Genomic DNA, 18984 nt, shown 5'->3' on the forward strand with positions numbered 1-18984 from the left:
GAGCGGACGGCATGTGAAGTAACTACAGACCTAGCCGGTGATATGGCTAGCAATGAGCTATTCACCAAGCCACAGGCTAGAGACAGTCCTTCTCAGTCGATCATGACTTCTTCACTCAATCCTGCAGGGACCACAAAATCTACACATAGACTGAAAGAGACTTCCACTGATTCTCATGTTAATAGTGTGAGTAGTGAAGTAGGTGAAGGTGTTTCCTTTTGTGTCTTTTACCATGTCTGAGGTTCCATCCAAGTCTGAGCTATCTGTTTCTGAGCCTGACCTCAAGAACTGTGTTTTCTCACCTCCGGGGCCCTCTGAAGCCACAGTAAGCAAGGATATTGCAGAGTCGGCAAATCAGGAATCAAAGTGTAACATGACTAGTGATCCTGTTTTCCCTGCTACTCTTGTGTTTAATGAACTGAAAACGGTGAATGCCGATCATGAACTCACGCTAATCTGTCAAGATGAAAACATAAATGCTGATCATGGTAACCTGGACTGTGTAATGTCACAATATAAATTCTGTCTTCCTGAAGGTCATACACAGGGTGATTTTGAACTGTTTTGCTCCAGCACCATTACCTCCACTCAGGAGATGGAGGCTGAGATCAGGGTTAGTGTGACACCGTTTTCTCCTGTCTCTGTGAACTCATCACTGGATAAGATTTTGGCCTTGAACAATGGTGTAACCACTCACTCTCAGCCTGAAGTGTCACCTGCTTCAGTTAATGGCTTACGTACCGTTTTACCTGTATCTGTCTCTCCACTCAATATAGTCATCACTCTGAAGCCACAGATCACTGCGGGCGCAGGTTCCAACAAACACATCCATCCAACACACCACAGTCATGCTACCACGGTGCCATTGGTTAGGTCTACACCTGTGTATTTACTGTTTTTCCAGGAGTTAGCTCCTGATGATCTAAGCCTTGTTTTTGTGGATCGAGTGGCAATTCTTGTTTTACGTATGGTTGAACCAACTCCTCTGAGCCGCACACTACCATCGGTTAAGTCCAACCAGCTTATGTTGACCTCTCCTAGGATTACTGAGACTGGGCCAGTAACCTCTGAGCCACTTTGGACTGATGCAGACTTTGGGAACCCAATGATTGCTGGCTCAGAACTGGTGGTCTCTACCACTGTCCACTTCATGGTTTCTTGTGTCAAGACGTTAAGCCCTATAGACTGTTTTTTACCTGCTCTCTCTCTCTCTGGGTTTGTGCCTCAGCAGCCTGTGTCTCCTCAGCTCCTAGTCCAGCCAGGGGCCTTCATAACTGTTTGTCCTGCATCTGCTGTTGGACTCCCGGGTGTGCCTATCCGGCACCCTGCGGCGACGCCACCGCTTCGCGTCACGTCAGCTGGAGGGTCCGAGGGGCCCGTTCAGCCTCCTGTCTCCGCTGGAGGGTCCGAGGGGCCCGTTCAGCCTCCTGTCTCCGCTGGAGGGTCCGAGGGGCCCGTTCAGCCTCCTTGTCTCCGCTGGAGGGTCCGAGGGGCCCGTTCAGCCTCCATCAGCCTCTGCAGCTCCGCCTGGTCCAGCCTCAGCCTCAGAGTCTTCGCCCTCGTCTGGCCCAGCCTCAGAGTCTTCGCCCTCGTCTGGCCCGGCCCCGTCATCGCCTTCTGCTCCGCCCGGTCCGGCCTCAGCCTCAGCTCCTGCTTCGCCGTCGCCTGGTCCGGCCCCCGCATCGCCACCGTCTGGTCCTGCCTCGTCTGGTCCTGTGCCCACCGGGCCATGGCCAGCACCCCCAGCACTGGAGAGCCGCCGCTGCCTTCCGCGCGGCCGGCCTCCTGAACTGCTCAGTCGTCTCCTTCGCCGCCGCCGTTGCCTTCCGCGCGGCCGGCCTCCGGACCAGCTCTGTCACCTGTGCCACCCGCCCGGTCGGCCCCCCGACCGTGTGACCCGTGAACTTTTGTGCCGGTGGGCTCTGGGTCGGCCCCCTGAACTTTGTTTGGACTATGGTCTTGTGCTCCTGTGTTTTCTGTTGTTCGTTTTTGTTTCCTGTTCTGGTCCCTCCGTCCTGGCCCCCCGCCTCCCGCCCTGGGTGGGTTGTTTTCTGTTTTTGTCTTGGTTCTCGGGTTTTGGCTGTCGGGAGCCAGCCCTTGTGGTGGGGGTACTGTCATGGTCCTGGGCCATGTTGGCCCAGTATTCTTAGTTTTCTTGTATGTTTGTATTTTGTTCCCTATTTAGGCCAGGTTTCCTGAGTTGCCCTGTTGTGTTGTTCCCTAAGTGTTTTCCCTTCATGGCTTTTACCCCCTGTGTGCCCCTCTGTGTATCTGTGTGCCCTCTGTGTATTTAGGAGCCCTCGTCTCCCTTTGTGGTTTATTCCGTGTCTCCCCTGCCCGTTATGTTGGTGTTCTACTCGTGCTCTCTCTCCTCCTGTCTGAACCTCTGTACTTCCTGTTTCACCTCTACCGTCAGTGTTGTGTTCACTCCCGCCATGTCCCGTGATTATTATCAGTGTCACCTGTGTTCCCCGTGTGCTCCCACTTCCCTCGTTAACCTTCCGTGTATTTATGTCTGCGTCTCCCTCAGTTCTGTGTCGCATTCTCCCTCATGCTGTGTGTGATTCCCCCTGTGTTTCCTGGTGAACTTTATGTTAGGTTTTCCCAGTTTAGTTTTCCTATTATCTTTTGTCAGCAATAAAGCTGCATTTTGAGTTTATCCCCTGAGTCCGTGAGTTTGCATTTTGGGTCCTCATCCTGCCTGCCACACAGCGACCATGACAGTAAGAGTTCTGTTTATTCAGAGCGGCAGCTTGATATGTGCTCCAAAATGACTTCTGCTTTGTTGTTGGTCTGTCTGTAGAAACAACTGCAGCAAGATTTATGTTTTTATGTTTAAACTGTCGAATTCTACAAATTTTTTTGTTGCCATTTTTCACTTCTTGCATGTCTTTATTCCATCCATCCTCACGTACCTTGAATTCGACTTTGCATTTATGAGTTTCTTTATGGTTTCTAACTGATGAGGTCACTTTCTGATGCCACCATGAGTTAGGGGGAAATTTGGTCTCAGGAAAGACTTATTGCAGCTGGCAATTCCACCACAATCTTTACTGTTGTTGCTGTGGTTATGATTCAAATGCAGCTTGTCAACCCAGATATTTATGTAAGGTTGTTACCTGAGGACAAGGCAATATCTTCCTTGCAGAAAGCACACGGCACTACATCCACATTGCTGTGACATTGTGCTGTATGTGCATTCTAAAAACAAGCAACTTAAGCAAAAATAAGTATAAGGCTAATTTTAACGGTACAATACTTAAAAATCTTTTTTATATGATACAATTATCGCTGCACTTTTCAGTTTGACATTTCTTAATTGTGAGCTGGTGTCTGTGTTAGATAGTATCATTTCTGTGCATATTCTCAGCTTCAGTGTGGAAATAATATTCTGGCTACTAGATAATTATAGTGATTGTACAATCATACCCTGCTGAAGCAAACAAATAACACAACTTTATTTTTATCTTTCCTCCTCCCCTTTCTTCTTTTTTTTTTTTCACAAAACAAAAACATTTCTTTGCTCTTGTAGTAATCCTACTCTGCCCTTTGCTGGTGTTTCATTCTTTTGTCCTCTGCTATGTACAGCTCCATAATTGCACCTCATGCCAATAAGTTTTACAGCTATTACAGCTAAATGCAAACTGCCTCTGATTGCTTTGCTTTCACCGATAATCAGGCCATTTTTACAGTATGTACTGATAACTTGTGCCAGTGTTCAGTCTCATTCCTTAGAATTGATATTCCTGGAAGGTAGAAACATTATGACAGAACATTAGCAGTGTAACATCAAAATCGACATCGTCTCTAATCAGAAGAAGACACAATGATGGCACATGACTCAAACGACTTTGGAGTCCGTGTGAAGCCATCGTTTAGAGAGTTTCATTATGCAGTTGCCATTTGGGCAAGATTTATACACAAAATTGGTTAGGTATCATCGTCTCCACTGCCATCTTCTTTCCTCTCTATTACTAGCTGGTGTACGTTGACGGTCTGCTGAGGGGCATGCATTGTGGGGCAATCGTGGCTCAAGAGTTGGGAGTTCGCCTTGTAATTGGAAGGTTGCCGGTTCGAGCCCCGGCTTGGACTGTCTCGGTCGTTGTGTCCTTGGGCAAGACACTTCACCCGTTGCCTACTGGTGGTGGTCAGAGGGCCCAGTGGCGCCAGTGTCCGGCAGCCTCGCCTCTGTCAGTGCGCCCCAGGGTGGCTGTGACTACAATGTAGCTGCCATCACCAGTGTGTGAATGTGTGTGTGAATGGGTGGATGACTGGATATGTAAAGCGCTTTGGGGTCCTTAGGGACTAGTAAAGCGCTATATAAATACAGGCCATTTACCATGCCCGTTTACTGCTTCCATATAGACCTGGCTAACACCTGCTAATAACTCACATGCAGTAGACAAGGACATAAGGCTCATCTACCTAGTCTCTGCTAGACCATTACTACAGCAGAAGCTATAGCATGTCAGGCTCCCTTGTCTTTACATCTACCTCTGTTTCCTCTGTCTTTAAGAATCCACTCCTTGGTTAACCTACATGGCTGCCAGCTCACTCTCCAGTTTTATTAATAAAACCACTGAACCGTGTCGCTGCTGTTTTGGGGTTGTTCATGCTATTATGTTCAGGAAAAGCTTCAATTTAAAATACACTTTTTCAAAACCTTTCATTCAGATCAGTTTTATTTATATACCACCAAATCACAACAGCAGTCGCCTCAAGGCTTTTTAATTTTACCATCATATCGAGTAACTAAGGAGAGATAGTAAACAATTAGTGATATTTGTTCATTTAAAGCATTTTTATTACCAGGTGCTCTGGAACGAAGGGCAGGAATTCTGAAGGGATCCTGTCCCTGCAAACAGACATGTGGTTAACACACACACACACGCAGACAGACACAGTGGCGTGTCCAGCGGGGTGGCGTGTCCAGCGGGTGTGGCCACCCCCCCATCCAGACTGGCCACCCTAGGTGCCACCCCAAAGCTAAAACAATCAAATATCAAATGTACGATTATGTTTTCACAGTGAAGCTCAGATATCCGAGTGTAAGTGAATGCAGCATCGGCTTCTGCACTATGAGCATCAAGTTAGCAAAGGAAGGAGAGCCAAACACGAAAGACGGCACAGCAGAAAACAATTCTTCGGCGAAAGAAAATGAGTTGAGAATAAATGTCCTGGAAAGTAATATTAAGTTTGTTGAGTTTAGTAAACTTGGGTGAAATTAGAATACCAAGGAAAAAATAACACCTAAAGAATTATTGCAACGGTTGAATATTTCAGGCTGCTGGGGGGAGCTCGCATAAGAGTTATGAGTTTTAAGATATAATCCAAGTCGTAACCAGAGATGGGCAGTAACGCGTTACTTGTAACACACTACTGTAATCTGATTACTTTTTTCACGTAACGAGTAAAGTAAGGGATTACTATTGCAAAAACGGTAGTTAGATTACGTTACTTTCCCGTAGGAACGCTGCGTTACTGCGTTACTAAAACTGTGATTTTTTTTTTTGCGAGAATGTCTCATGACAGTGACGTAAGCGAGTGCGACGTTCGTGACAACAGCTGTGTGCAGATCAACAATGGATCATATATCGAGTGCAGGAGAGAGTATGAGCGTGCAGCGTTTAAAGCGTGGAAGTACTGACCTTATTTTGAGTTTGATTCCATAAAAAGTGACAAAAACATTAGTGTCCATTGTGCGTGGGAAGAAAAAAATTTTTTACAGCGAAAAAACCCCTAAACAAGCTCCGAGTGTGCAACAACGTAATGGGAAACTCACAGAGAAACTCGCGGATTCTTCAACTGACCGCTGCGGCACACCTGCACCAGGGTAAACCTAGCCTACGCCACTCCTGCTTTACAGGTGAAAATAGAGCAACAGGACTGCTGAGTCTTTGACTTTATTTATTTTCTGCTGTGTTTTACTTGCATCTATTTGAAAGACTGAGTGTAAACACAAAAAATATTTTATTTTATGTGCTGGAATGTGCAGAAAATAGGTTTAAATGTTAAACTAATTTATTCAAATCAGAGAAGGGTGCATATAATTTAATTTTCGCTTGATGCATAAAGTTAAAATATTAAAACTGATAAAACAAGTTTTAAAAAGAGACTTTTCCATTTGATTACATTTTGTATGATGGATTATGTAGAAAAAGTAGAATTGGGCTGAAAGATTTATCGCTTTATCACCTATTCAGGTTGTAAATCGTGTTTTTAAAAAGTAACTAAGTAATTAATTACTTTTGAAAATAAGTAATCAGTAAAGTAACGGGATTACTTTTTTGGGGAGGTAATCAGTAATTAGTTACTGATTACTTTTTTCAAGTAACTTGACCAACACTGGTCGTAACATTGCTGTATGGAGCTGCAGATTTGGTTGCAGGTTGACATCGCTGGACTGGCCATCGGGCATACTGGGCATTTGCCCAGTGGGCTGATGACTTATTTATTTATTTTTGTAACGGCATGAACAATGAGAGGTGGTGGATTGGCCAGATGCTGGCCGATGTGTAAAAATAACTCAGTTGTTTGGTGGTGGCTATGGCGGAGCTTCCACAGAGGCCAGCAGGTGGATGAGGGAAAGGGGAGGCAGGAGGAACAGAGACCCGAGGAGGCCACCAGTCCGAGTGTCAGGTGAACTGAACTTCAGGTAAGAAGTTATGACCTGCAGTCTATCTGGGTCAGATATAAACCAAATTTAGGAGGAGTTTATTTTTGTTGTGCTGACTTTTTACAGTCAGTTACAATAACTCGTACTGCGTACTAGCTAGCATGACGGACTTTCTATACAGCTGGGTGGGTGCTATGATGTTACTGATGTTGAACTTTATTTTATTCATAAGGTTAGTTAGTAGAGTTGCCAACCGTCCCGTAAAAAGACGGAATCGTCCCGCATTCAGAGAAAATATACGAGTTTCGTATTAAGCTGAAAAGGAACAGTTTGTCCCGTACTTCAGCTAGAATGGAAAAAGACACAAAGCTGTATTTATTCTGTGTGTTTACGCTGCACAGCTGCCTCTTCTTCTCTCATTCTCTCCCCTCTCTCTCCTGTTGCTACTTCAGTCATGAATCTGATCAATGATCAGCTGATCGGCTTTTCTCTCTTGTTTGTTTATCGCCCACTTTGCGCCAGAAACAGGAAACCAGCGGATGTCGCGCTAAACAACAGCAGCACGTTTAAGCTTGATCAGCTGTTGTTAGAATTTATGTAATATTAATTTCTAGTATCAGCTGATGTTTGCTGGAGCCACAGCTGTAAAAGCTGCTGGTCATGGTATTGGTTTGGATATGTGGTGAGAGGGAAACATGAAGATGAAACCAGGAGATGTCCTTACTGAATCATCAGAGCTGAACAGGTGATGGAGAAACAGGTTTACCTTTTAGGTGACATGAATGAGTTGAAGGGAAGTTATGAACTGTTTCTGAGAGACAAATAACACCAGGATCCTTTTCTAAGTAGCTGACATGTAGGGCATTAACAGGGAGAGAGGGGCACAAAGAAATACTTTTCTTTCTTATTCTCATTTAAAATCTCTAGCTTTTATTAAATAATTATCTGAATCTTGCGAACAAAGTTTTTATCTGATGTAAAATGTATAAGGCAGCATAGAAAGTATTTACTTGCTTTCAGCTTTCATTCAAATATTAGTCTTTTCATTTGTTTCCCCACTTTTTTCCTGTTTCAAAATCAAACACCAGTTTGTGAGAAGATTATCTTCTTTTTTTTAATAGGCAGATAACGTTTTGCATTGGCATTGGCTAATTTGCCAATTGTATATTAAAAATGTTCATATTTTAATATTCAAAAATCTTTTTGCCCAAAACATATCTGCACTATATGTCAATAAAAATACTATGCAAATATTGCTGTCCTTGACTACTGAATAAACACTGAAAAAGCACTGATTGTATCACTTGTACTTTATCTAAAAACTTTGCACCGTAGTGGTTAAAATCTCATTCTAACAAGAGTTAAAAGCGCATTCGGTTATTAGGTTTATAGGGTTATCTAATGTCAGATACTCACAGTACTGCAGCCAAACTGCAGCTGAGAGAATAAAAACTAAAACTGTGTGGAGCTCTGTGCTCTGAGTGTAAGCTCCTCATTTTCACTGAATCAGCTTCTGATGCTGATGCAGCAGCATGTCTTCTTGTTGAATGTCTGCTTTGAATTTGTTGGGTTTTTTTTTTTTACTACTTTTAATGGAATTTAGTGCCTTTTTCCAACAAGGTTTTTAAGGGTTATTTAAATTATTCTGTAAATATTTGGAAAGTGGGATATTCTACGAGCAGAAGTTGTCTGCATCACATCAGGGCCTGAGCTGCTGGTTGGAGCCTTACTTGCCATTCTAGCTTTGTCCAGCTTGCTTAATTCAGCAGGGCTCGCAAAATCGCTAGCCCGACGTCCCGGGGCGTAGGAAAATATGTCAATGCTTTTGCATTCTTTCGGAAATGTAGCTGGGTAATTATGTCATTGGCATCGGTGAGCCACTGTCAATATGTAGTGTTGGGGAGTAACGGAATACATGTACCGCCGTTACGTATTTAAAATACAAAATATGAGTAACTGTATTCTGTTACAGTTACCGTTTAAAAACGTGGTATTTATAATACAGTTACTTTGCTGAAATAAATGGATTACACGGCGGTATTTTCCTGTTTCATATTGTGGCGGGTCAGAACTGTTTGGGTTTGACAGCTATGTTCTGTTGTTCCAGGCGGCAGCGTTACGGTTGCCATGGTTACAGGGTGACGCTCTCTCTGCGACTGTGTGTTTCCTGGGTGAGAGAGCCCTGTTTGTTGTTGTTGTGCTAAGCTAATGGGCAGAACGCTATAGGCATAGCCCTAAAGAATGTAGCCTCATGGGCAGTGTAGTCCGTGCTGCAGGGAGAATGGACTGCCATACCTGCTATGTGTCTGTGAGCGCAAGGAGGGAGAAAAAGGAGAGTGGAAAACTACCAGTTGTCATCGAGCAGAAAGTGTTTTCCTCCAAAACAATAAGTTCAGTTGGAGCAGCCTTTCAACGCCTCTCTCTGTCTCAGGCTTGACCCAGACAACAAAGTAAAGCTATTTTTCGGCTAAGAGCCCGACACGGAACCCGGCGCATTAGCCAGAGGTCTCTTTACTAAGGTTCGGAGCCGCGGACCTTCAGTAATAGTAATAAATGTATCATGTACATTTATCATGTAGTTGTAAACAGCATGATAATATATTAAGTAATCCAAAGTATTCAGAATATGTTACTCTCATTGAGCAACGTAACGGAATACGTTACAAAATACATTTTGGGGCATGTATTCTGTAATCTGTAGTGGAATACATTTTAAAAGTAACCTTCCCAACACTGTCAGTATGTGACATATTGAAATCGCGTTTGAATTTGCGCTTGTTTTTTTGCTTTCACTTTGCAATCGTGCGAACTGTGTATAGAGAGCGACAGCACTGATCTGTGAGTGATGATAATTTGTGCACCAATTCCTCTGACATCGTCTTATTAATCGTTAGCTTACTATGCAAACATGACAAGTGAAATCTCCCGCAGCAAGCTTAAACATGTGAGAGGTTGATCGCGCAGAGAATCGCTGAGCGTTATGTGAGTGCGTGTGTAAAAGCAGCAGGATATATATTTTAGTTCTGCTGAGCCAAATAAGACAGGTCAGGGTGAAGAAGTGACAGCCAAAGAAAAGCTTACCACAAAACGGAGAAGTTATGACAAATCAGACTATAAGGCAAAAAGAAAGTGCAGCTTTATGGTTTCATGGACAAAAGAATTTCTGTGGCTGCAATATGACGAGCTAAGTAACCAGGGCTGCACATAAGTGGTCCGCAGGTGCGCATTCACTGTCAAAATAAAAAACACGCACAAGATAAGAAGTTGCAACGTGTGTTTGCGTACATAAGATTTTCTGGAGGAGGACAGACATTTGTTTAGAACTCTTAAAGATGTCGAAGAAGCTCCTTTAAGCAATTACTTTGGTGTTCCTCCACCTCCAAAGAAATGACAGAAAGAGTCCGAACCACAACAGAAGCGCGTATTCTCGGAAAAGTGGTTGCAGGAGGTGAGCTGGCTTCAAACAAATGATGAACGCACAGAGATGTGGTGCAGAATGTGCCGTGAAAATCCCACTCTAGCGGACAAAAACAGTGCTTTTTATATGGACGCAAACGCGCGTTGCAACTTCTTATCTGGTGCGCGTCTTTTATTTTGACAGCGAATGCCGGGTGTGATGTTGGTTTTCCCTCGATCGACAAGCGCCTTTGTTACTGGGACCAGTAATTTTAAGAAAGGCCCCCTTTAGAACCCATGAGAAATGCAAGAAATGCATTATTGCTCAGTCTGCAATATCTTTCCCAGAACAAACACCAATTGCAAATAACATACTAAAAGTAAACCTGAAAAATCTGTTTAAAACAGCGTACTATGTTGCAAAGAGTGAACTACCACTGGCACAATTTAGCAGTCTTTGCAAACTTCAAAAAGCAAATGGCCTCGATCTTGGTTCCACTTGCCTCTGACCCGTGACTTCAGTGGAAATTTCAAATTCAGGATCTGACACAGACTGATTCATGTCCTACACAGTTCTTACAAGTTCATAGAAATTTCTGTTCAATTAGAACCAAGTATTTGAGTTGATGATTGTAATTTTTATACAATGTTGTAATTTGTGTTTCAACAATTTTTTGATTGTTTTGTTTCCGTTACAATTTTATACTTTAATGTATGATAATGTAACAGAAACAAAACAGGAAACAAAACATTAATCAAAAAATTGCTCTCTTTTTTATTCGGGCTACTTAAATTTATTTTGGGCTACCAAAAACTGAAGAGTCCCTGCCCGAAGGGCTACCAGGGATTTTGAAATTTTGCGAGCCCTGTTCAGCATCAACAATTGTTGTGTATTTTGGCTTTTTTTGTAACTTTATTTTTCTTGTTGGTTGTGGGGACTTTGAGGCAGTCAACTTTTCCAGGACAAGCACATCTAACAGTCTCATTTAACACTGAGTCTGTGAGACATGGTCCCTGGGTCCACATGTATCATTGCTGCTGTACATTTTTTTTTTTTTTTTGCCCGTCCCGTTTGGCTCTTTTGCCATCAGAATTGTTGTCTAAAGGCGAAGAAAGATGCCCAACGGATTTACTTTACCAAATTGACCATCCCAGCCTTGCCGTAATGGTCCATTTGATTCACCTTTTATTGTTTATTTTATTTTCACTTGCTGAATACGGGACAGACTTGACTGGAGGAAAGAAGGAGAGAAAGAAAGAGGGAAAGAAAAACAGCTGAGAAGAGGAACGGGGGAGAAGGGCAAAAAACAAAAACCAACAGAATGGGCAGAAAAAAAAAAGAAAAAAAATGCATATATTGATCACCTGGATCACCTGTTGAGAAAGAAAAAAGAAAACGAGAGTAATAGAATAAACAACATCACAATGATATATGGGAATATGACAGTAAATACTAAATATTAAACATTATTGTGCAGCATGTAAGATCGACAGCACACAGTATGCTTTGAGGTAGGAGCCAAAAAGGGTGTAGTTTGTGTGTGTGATCACCCGTGTGTACACCTGTGAGCATGGACGCGCTTGTTTTTTTTTTTAAAAGGTTCCTTCATGTAATGATCTGCTAGAGGATGTGGGGTGGGGGCACTGCCCCGTCCTCCAGGGCATGAAGCAGGTATGGAGGAGATCAAAACTCCAGACATCCAGAGGCCCCCAGAACACAAGAGACCAAGGAAGACCAACAGAGGGGCAGCCGCGCCACAGGATGCTGTACATCCTGTTCGATCTCCACTTCATTTGGAACAGGACATGAATTTATTATCTGATTTACCCAAAGATTTACCTCAACTTCAAAACCTTGTTGCTCTGTATGATTACCTCGCAAGTTATGAAACATTCTGCTTACTTTTAACATTTCAAAAGTCAAATTCAATAAGTAATGTTACAAAGCAGAGACTGCTGATTGTCTTACTACTGCTCTTATCTGGTAATGTGCAACCTAGGGACCTGAGCCGCAGTGTACTCAGACACCATCTGAATTTAAATCCTCACTTGGGCTGAAGATTGTTCATCTTAAGATGGATTTGGTCAAGATTTGGGTTTAATCGACGGATGTGGATATTGTTCTAATTTCTGAAACTTGGTTGTCTAAATATATCTGATGATGGTTGGATACAATATCTATCGTACCGATAGGCTTAAGACAGGTGGTGGTGTTGCTGCTTATGTTAAGTCAAAATGTGATGTCACAATAGTTCGATCAGGATCCATTTGGAACAGCTGTTCGTTGCTGTAGACCTTCTGCCTCTACAGAGGCTCTGCATTCTTTGAAGATTTCCTGTCCAGACTATAGTGAGCTTGTTTTAACTGGTGACTTGAACTGGGATTGGCTCAACACTGTCTCAGATTATTTTCAAATCAAACTTTCAGATTATTTGATTCTATCAGTCTTACGTAGCTGGTCAATTTACCTACTTGTCAGAATCAAGTCAATCAAAGAGACTTTTGAGATTTGGCCAAATGTTCCTCATAAATGTTCATACTCGGGTATCTTTTGCAACGACCACTGTGTTGTTGCTGTTATTAGAAACGCTAAGGCGCCCGAGTCACAACATCGCATAGTTTTTAAAAGGACTCTTAAACATTTTAATGAACAATCATTTCATCAGGATTTGTCAAACTATGATTGGAAGAAAATCGGATTGATCCCTGATGCAGAATTAGCGTGGACAGTTTTTATGGATGGTTTTATGCAAAATGTGAATAAACATGACAAATTAAAGGAGATTTAGGATATAAGGTCATGAAAATCCCGGGTTCTCCCCAGAGCTGGCAGATATCATTCATGAGCGTAGCCTGGCTTTTGCCAAAGCCCACTGATTGGCTTCTTTTCAGACGACAAAGAAACAAATGTACTTCCTTTATTAAGAAAGCTAAATCAGATTATTATTATTCTCATTGCTGAGAACATAAATAATCCACAGAAGTTCTGTGTAAAAGCTCCCATGGCCTACCCACCTATGTTTTTAAGGATTCTGTTCCTGTTTATGACAGGAAGGAGATGATGAAGTACTTCAACAAACACTTTATATCTCTCGCTCTTTGTTTGACTCTCTGAATCCAGTTTCCATAAAATCCTGCACAAACCTTCTGGTGTACACTGGTCAGCCATTTAACTGTGTTCCTTTCTCTGTGGAGGAAGTCTGTAAAGCTCTTAAAGTGTTAGATCATAGAAGATCTTCAGGACCTGACTTACTAGATCCTTACTTTTTTGAAACTGGCAGCTGATCTGGTGGCAGAGCCTCTGACAGATTTTTTCAACCTCACTCTGGATATGAATGAAATTCCCTCAGTATGGAAACCAGCTTTTGTTTGTTGTCTTTGTTTGTTATATCTGTCAGTGGTAGCCAAAATCCTTGAAATTCTTATGTGTGAGCAATTAAAGGAGCTTTTACACACCAGTGCTATTTTATTAGAATATCAATCAGGCTTTAAGAAAAATCACATAACTATCACAGCTGCAAATGATATGACTGTTGCACTTGATAAGAAACAGCACTGTGCATCCCTTTTTATTGATTTACAAAAGCATTTGACACACAAATGGCCTCTGACAGTGGACTCATCTCTGTGCTTGTTCTGCTAGACCTTAGTGCAGCATTCGATACTGTCGACCATAATATCCTATTAGAGCGATTAGAACATGCTGTAGGTATTACAGGTACTGCACTGCAGTGGTTTGTATCATATCTATCTAATAGACTCCAGTTTGTGCATGTAAATGGAGAGTCCTCTTCACACACTGAGGTTAATTATGGAGTTCCACAGGGTTCAGTGCTAGGACCAATTCTGTTTACATTATACATGCTTCCCTTAGGCAGTATCATTAGAAGACATAACGTACATTTTCACTGCTATGCAGATGACACCCAGCTCTATCTGTCCATGAAGCCAGATAACACACACCAATTAGTTAAACTGCAGGAATGTCTTAAAGACATAAAGACCTGGATGGCCGCTAACTTTCTGCTTCTTAATTCAGATAAAACTGAGGTTATTGTACTCGGCCCTGAAAAGCTTAGAAATATGGTATCTAACCAGATTCTTACTCTGGATGGCATTACCTTGGCCTCCAGTAACGCTGTGAGGAACCTTGGAGTCATTTTTGACCAGGACATGTCCTTCAATGCACATATTAAACAAATATGTAAGACTGCGTTCTTCCATTTGCGCAACATCTCTAAAATTAGAAATATCCTGTCTCAGAGTGACGCTGAAAAACTAGTTCATGCATTTATTACTTCCAGGCTGGACTACTGTAATTCATTATTATCAGGATGTCCAAAAAACTCACTGAAAAGCCTTCAGCTAATCCAAAATGCTGCAGCAAGAGTCCTGACAGGGACTAGAAAGAGAGAGCATATTTCCCCTGTTTTGGCTTCCCTTCATTGGCTTCCTGTTAAATCCAGAATTGAATTCAAAATCCTGCTCCTCACATACAAGGTCTTAAATAATCAGGCCCCATCTTATCTTAATGACCTTGTAGTACCATATCACCCTATTAGAGCACTTCGCTCTCGCTCTGCAGGCCTACTTGTTGTTCCTAGAGTATTTAAAAGTAGAATGGGAGGCAGAGCCTTCAGTTTTCAGGCCCCTCTTCTGTGGAACCAGCTTCCAGTTTGGATTCAGGAGACAGACACTATCTCTGCTTTTAAGAATAGGCTTAAAACTTTCCTTTTTGCTAAAGCATATAGTTAGGGCTGGACCAGGTGACCCTGAATCCTCCCTTAGCTATGCTGCAATAGACATAGGCTGCCGGGGGATTCCCATGATGCATTGAGTTTTTCCTTTCCAGTCACCTTTCTCACTCACTATGTATTAACAGACCTCTCTGCATTGAATCATATCTGTTATTAACCTCTGTCTCTCTTCCACAGCATGTCTTTTATCCTGTCTTCCTTCTCTCACCCCAACCGGTCGCAGCAGATGACCCCGCCCCTCCCTGAGCCTGGTTCTGCCGGAGGTTTCTTCCTGTTAAAAGGGAGTTTTTCCTTCCCACTGTTGCCAAAGTGCTTGCTCATAGGGAGTCATATGATTGTTGGGGTTTTCTCTGTATCTATGAAGCGCCTTGAGGCGACTTATGTTGTGATTTGGCGCTATAAAAATAAAATTGAATTGAATTGAATTGAAATTGAATTGAATTGAACATCTAATCACCAGATTTTCAAACTTAGACTCCCCCAGTCAGGATTCTTTGAGAGAGCAGGGATGGTTTTCAAATTAACTCAGGTCTCAGTGCATTAAATCTAATGGTCTGGATTTGTTGCAGTGCACAAAGGAGTGTCACAGGGCTCTGTATTAGGTCCACTTCTATTTATCATTTACATTAACAATCTTGGTGTAAATGTGCCACAGTCACAGTTCAAACTAGGCTTTTATTTTCTAAATAAGTTTTTCTTTTAATAAAAAGAAGCAGCTTGTTGCTGCAACATTTTTACCTGTGCTGGATTATGGAGATATTCTATATACGAATTAGAGCAGGGCGATATGACCAAAAATATTTATCACGATATATATTTGAAAATTTGCGATAACGATATAACTGACGATATAATTGATGCGAGACAAAATACAACTCCACAACTTTAGTAGCGCAAAAAAACACCATCCATATATTTTCACTTAAACAAGCAGCTGTTTTTTATGTGCATTAAAGCTATATAAAAATTTAACAGTGCAAATGCAAATTCCTTGCTGAAAGTTTAACCAAAAGGCATTTCCAGTAGAAATGGACCGACATATCCTGAGCATAACCATGTATAATATCCACTGAAGTTAAAAAGGGGTGCTTTGGAGCAGTAAATTGCAGTGTGACAACTAAAAAAGTCAAATATGTATTTTTCAGACCATAAGGTGCACGGGATTATAAGGCACATTAAGCGAAACAAACTTTACTCAACTCATTCTTCTTGCTTCCTCCACTTCTGTACCATTGATTCATTAATGCTGTATTCTATCACAGCTGCTCTGTTCCCATGTTGTTGCAGTATATTAATGACTAAACTCATATTGTGGATGGATTATCTCAGTTGTTCTCCTGACTGAAGTTTGGTCCGTTTACAGCGTCCTGCCATGCGATTGCATTTTTCTCTAACCATTGGGAACCCTCACGTTAACTTTTATCGAGTGGAAAAAAGTTAGCGTTCATCCTCCAGCTTCACTGTTTCTGTTATGCTAACATAGCTGTGTCGCTAGCCACCACGTAGCACATCATTATTAGGGATGGGTACCGGTTCTGACATAAACGGTAGTAACCAGACCGAAAAGCAGCGCACATTTCGATGCTTTATTTCAGTGCTTTTTTTTCCTGAGATGTCATACACTTTAGATTCTAGCCAATCATTTTATGTTTCCAAGGATAGTAGGCGAGCCCAGGTATGTACATTCTTTTAGAGCAGAGCTACAGATTAAAAATGCCCAAGGCGAAGCGGTCAAAGTCTGGCTGTACTTCACAGCAAAAGATGCAAACTCAGCAGCCTGCAACAAGTGCTTTAAGGCAATACTGTGCAAAGGAGGTAACTCCTTGAATCTGACGACGAACCTGGCGACGTATAGCATTTTGTTAAAAGCCAAGAAATGCGCCGTATTTGATAGCTTGCTGCGAGACCTCACACCGTGCACATCTACTGCGAGTGTGGTGCCTGTTATCTGACCCGGAGTTAGCAACATCCCCCAAGAACCCGAAGAGGAGAGTCCTGGCCCCTAGCCCTGCCAGTGTAGCAGAAATGATGACGGATGATGATGGCAGCAGCAGCCGTTCTTCTCTGCGTGAGTAGCATAATGTTGTTCGTGTGTAATTTATGTTGAGTACGCTAACCGCGTTATTACATTAATGCATGTAAGGTGAACTAGCAAACACCGTCGTAGTTACATGCGGCTGTCTTCTTGTTTGATGGCAGATACTCCCTTCACCCTGGCCAAAAAGGCTAAAATGACCAAAGAAAAAGTGGAAAACAGCTGAACATGAGAGGTTTTTGGACAAAGTTTGTGTTTTTTCCATTGATTAAGCACTGCTTCCAGCCAAGAGTGATACCATAAATCCCCTATAGCTGCAGAAAAAGCTAACATTGTTATCTTTTTACAAAAAAAAAAAAAACAGCTCACCATGAGAGGTTTTTGGACCAATTTTGTGTCCTCCATTCTTTAAGCACCGGTTCGAGCACCGATTTGAGCACTGTTTAACCCTTTGAAGCCGGTCGGAGCGGGCACGCTCTTTTTTTGCGTAACTATTTTTAAATCCCGGTAGCACTGCAACCGAATAAGCTAGCGCAATAATTTGTTTTGTATATGAAACTGGAGGAGTTGTACTTATATCTTATGCTTATGCTTTTCTGAATAGTTGCTGGGATGCTTAGAACTCGAATTGCACTGCTGGAAATAGTTTATTTAGATGCACATGCTGTTTTTTTTGCAAATTTGCATCATAGGATTGTTTTTCTTTTTTCCTGCAGTATATAAAAATTGGTGTATCTCAAAAATAAAACTATGAAGACACTCAAAATAAATTTCCTGTTGTTGTAAACTATTTTTTGCAACTTTTTTTTATTTAAAGTTTTGAGGGATAAGCCTCTTAAATTTCTCCAAGTAGAAATATATGTAAAAAAACCAAAAAAGATTTTCTAATTTTTTGTAGTTTATTGCACTTTTTTGCAATTAATGTAGTTACTATGGACTTAATGCATACATATTATTAAAATATGGGCTATAACAGTTGTATTGATGTATAGCAACTTGAAATGCTCCCAAAAATGGCACTACAGCATGTAAAAATATAAAGTAAGCTCTGGCGGACTTGGTTCTATGGTAGGTCTTAAAGGGTTAAGCACCGGCACCGTTTCAGAAGTACCGGTTTGGTACTTGTATCGGATAAAACCTAAACGATACCCATCCCTAATCATTATATACCAGCTAGCCCAACTTCAGTAACCCTACAAACATCACTGCTGTTTAGTTTTCTGTCTTCATTTATGTTGGAAGTGATAGCAGAGCAGTACGTTTGAATTTTTTCAGAAATCTCTCAGTCAGAACATGGTATATCATGCTTAGGTAACTAGCGAGCTAACTTCCGCTAACTTCCTGCTAACTTCTAACTCCGTTAAATGTAATAAATTCTGTTTTCATGGATGCCTGGATGTTAAACTTCATAGTTACACCTGGTAAAGCAGCAATGCTGATCGTTTTATTAAAGATGAAAGAATTTAGACAGTTTTTAACTCTCAGTGATGCTGCAGTGTTGTTTGACTTTGGGACCTGAAGGAAAGGGAGTTTAGGACACAGATTACTCCCAGATTTATGAGCACCTTAGTCCAACAAATACGACAATAGACCCTGTGCACAAGAAAATTCTAATTTCCTGGTTTGAGACCGGATGTAGGGTTGTACATTTCCGGTAGCTTTACTTTGCGGTCAATCGTTACTGCGAAGATATACTCCAAAATCATGTCCAAAACTCGAAAACGGAAAGATTGCGTTAAGTTACAAAGAGCAGAAGGTGGGAACACTCACCACTGTTGTGTCATAAAAAATCTAATGATCAATTTTGACGTTTAAAGAGTTTAGATCGATCAGTTGTTTACATCGCTCAACACAAGCAGAACTGCATTACAAAATCAGAAGACACATCGTTCACTTGCAGAAGACACATCGTCCACATTCAGAAGCACATCTCTGTATAATGACTGGTCTTATGATTTAAACAGGCAAATGTTCAGCATTCAAACTACAGGTGAACAATAGTCAAAACAGATGTTTCCCCTGTTATGTCGATATCAGCTAGTCAAGTACACACCTACACAGCATGTTAACAAACCGTGAAAAAAAAGCCACACAAAAAATGAATGATTGCTGGTAACGGTTTCTATACATTAGTATTTATGAAGGGTATGTTGTGACTCACCTTCAAAATTACAGTGGTC

The 18984-nt window shown here is 41.8% G+C and overlaps 1 long non-coding RNA gene across 1 annotated transcript; it reads right to left on the reverse strand.

The window, feature by feature from the left end:
• Positions 1–1847: 1847 nt before the first annotated feature.
• LOC120739365 lies at positions 1848–18521 on the reverse strand. Its single transcript, XR_005697186.1, has 3 exons — positions 18390–18521; positions 17167–17168; positions 1848–1859 (listed from the first exon to the last, which is right to left on the reverse strand). It is a non-coding gene; the product is annotated as an uncharacterized LOC120739365 (long non-coding RNA).
• Between the last annotated feature and the right edge of the window lie 463 nt (positions 18522–18984).

This window comes from Simochromis diagramma, unplaced genomic scaffold, assembly GCF_900408965.1.
Source record: "Simochromis diagramma unplaced genomic scaffold, fSimDia1.1 OVJJ01000321.1, whole genome shotgun sequence".
Classification (NCBI taxonomy): domain Eukaryota; kingdom Metazoa; phylum Chordata; class Actinopteri; order Cichliformes; family Cichlidae; genus Simochromis; species Simochromis diagramma.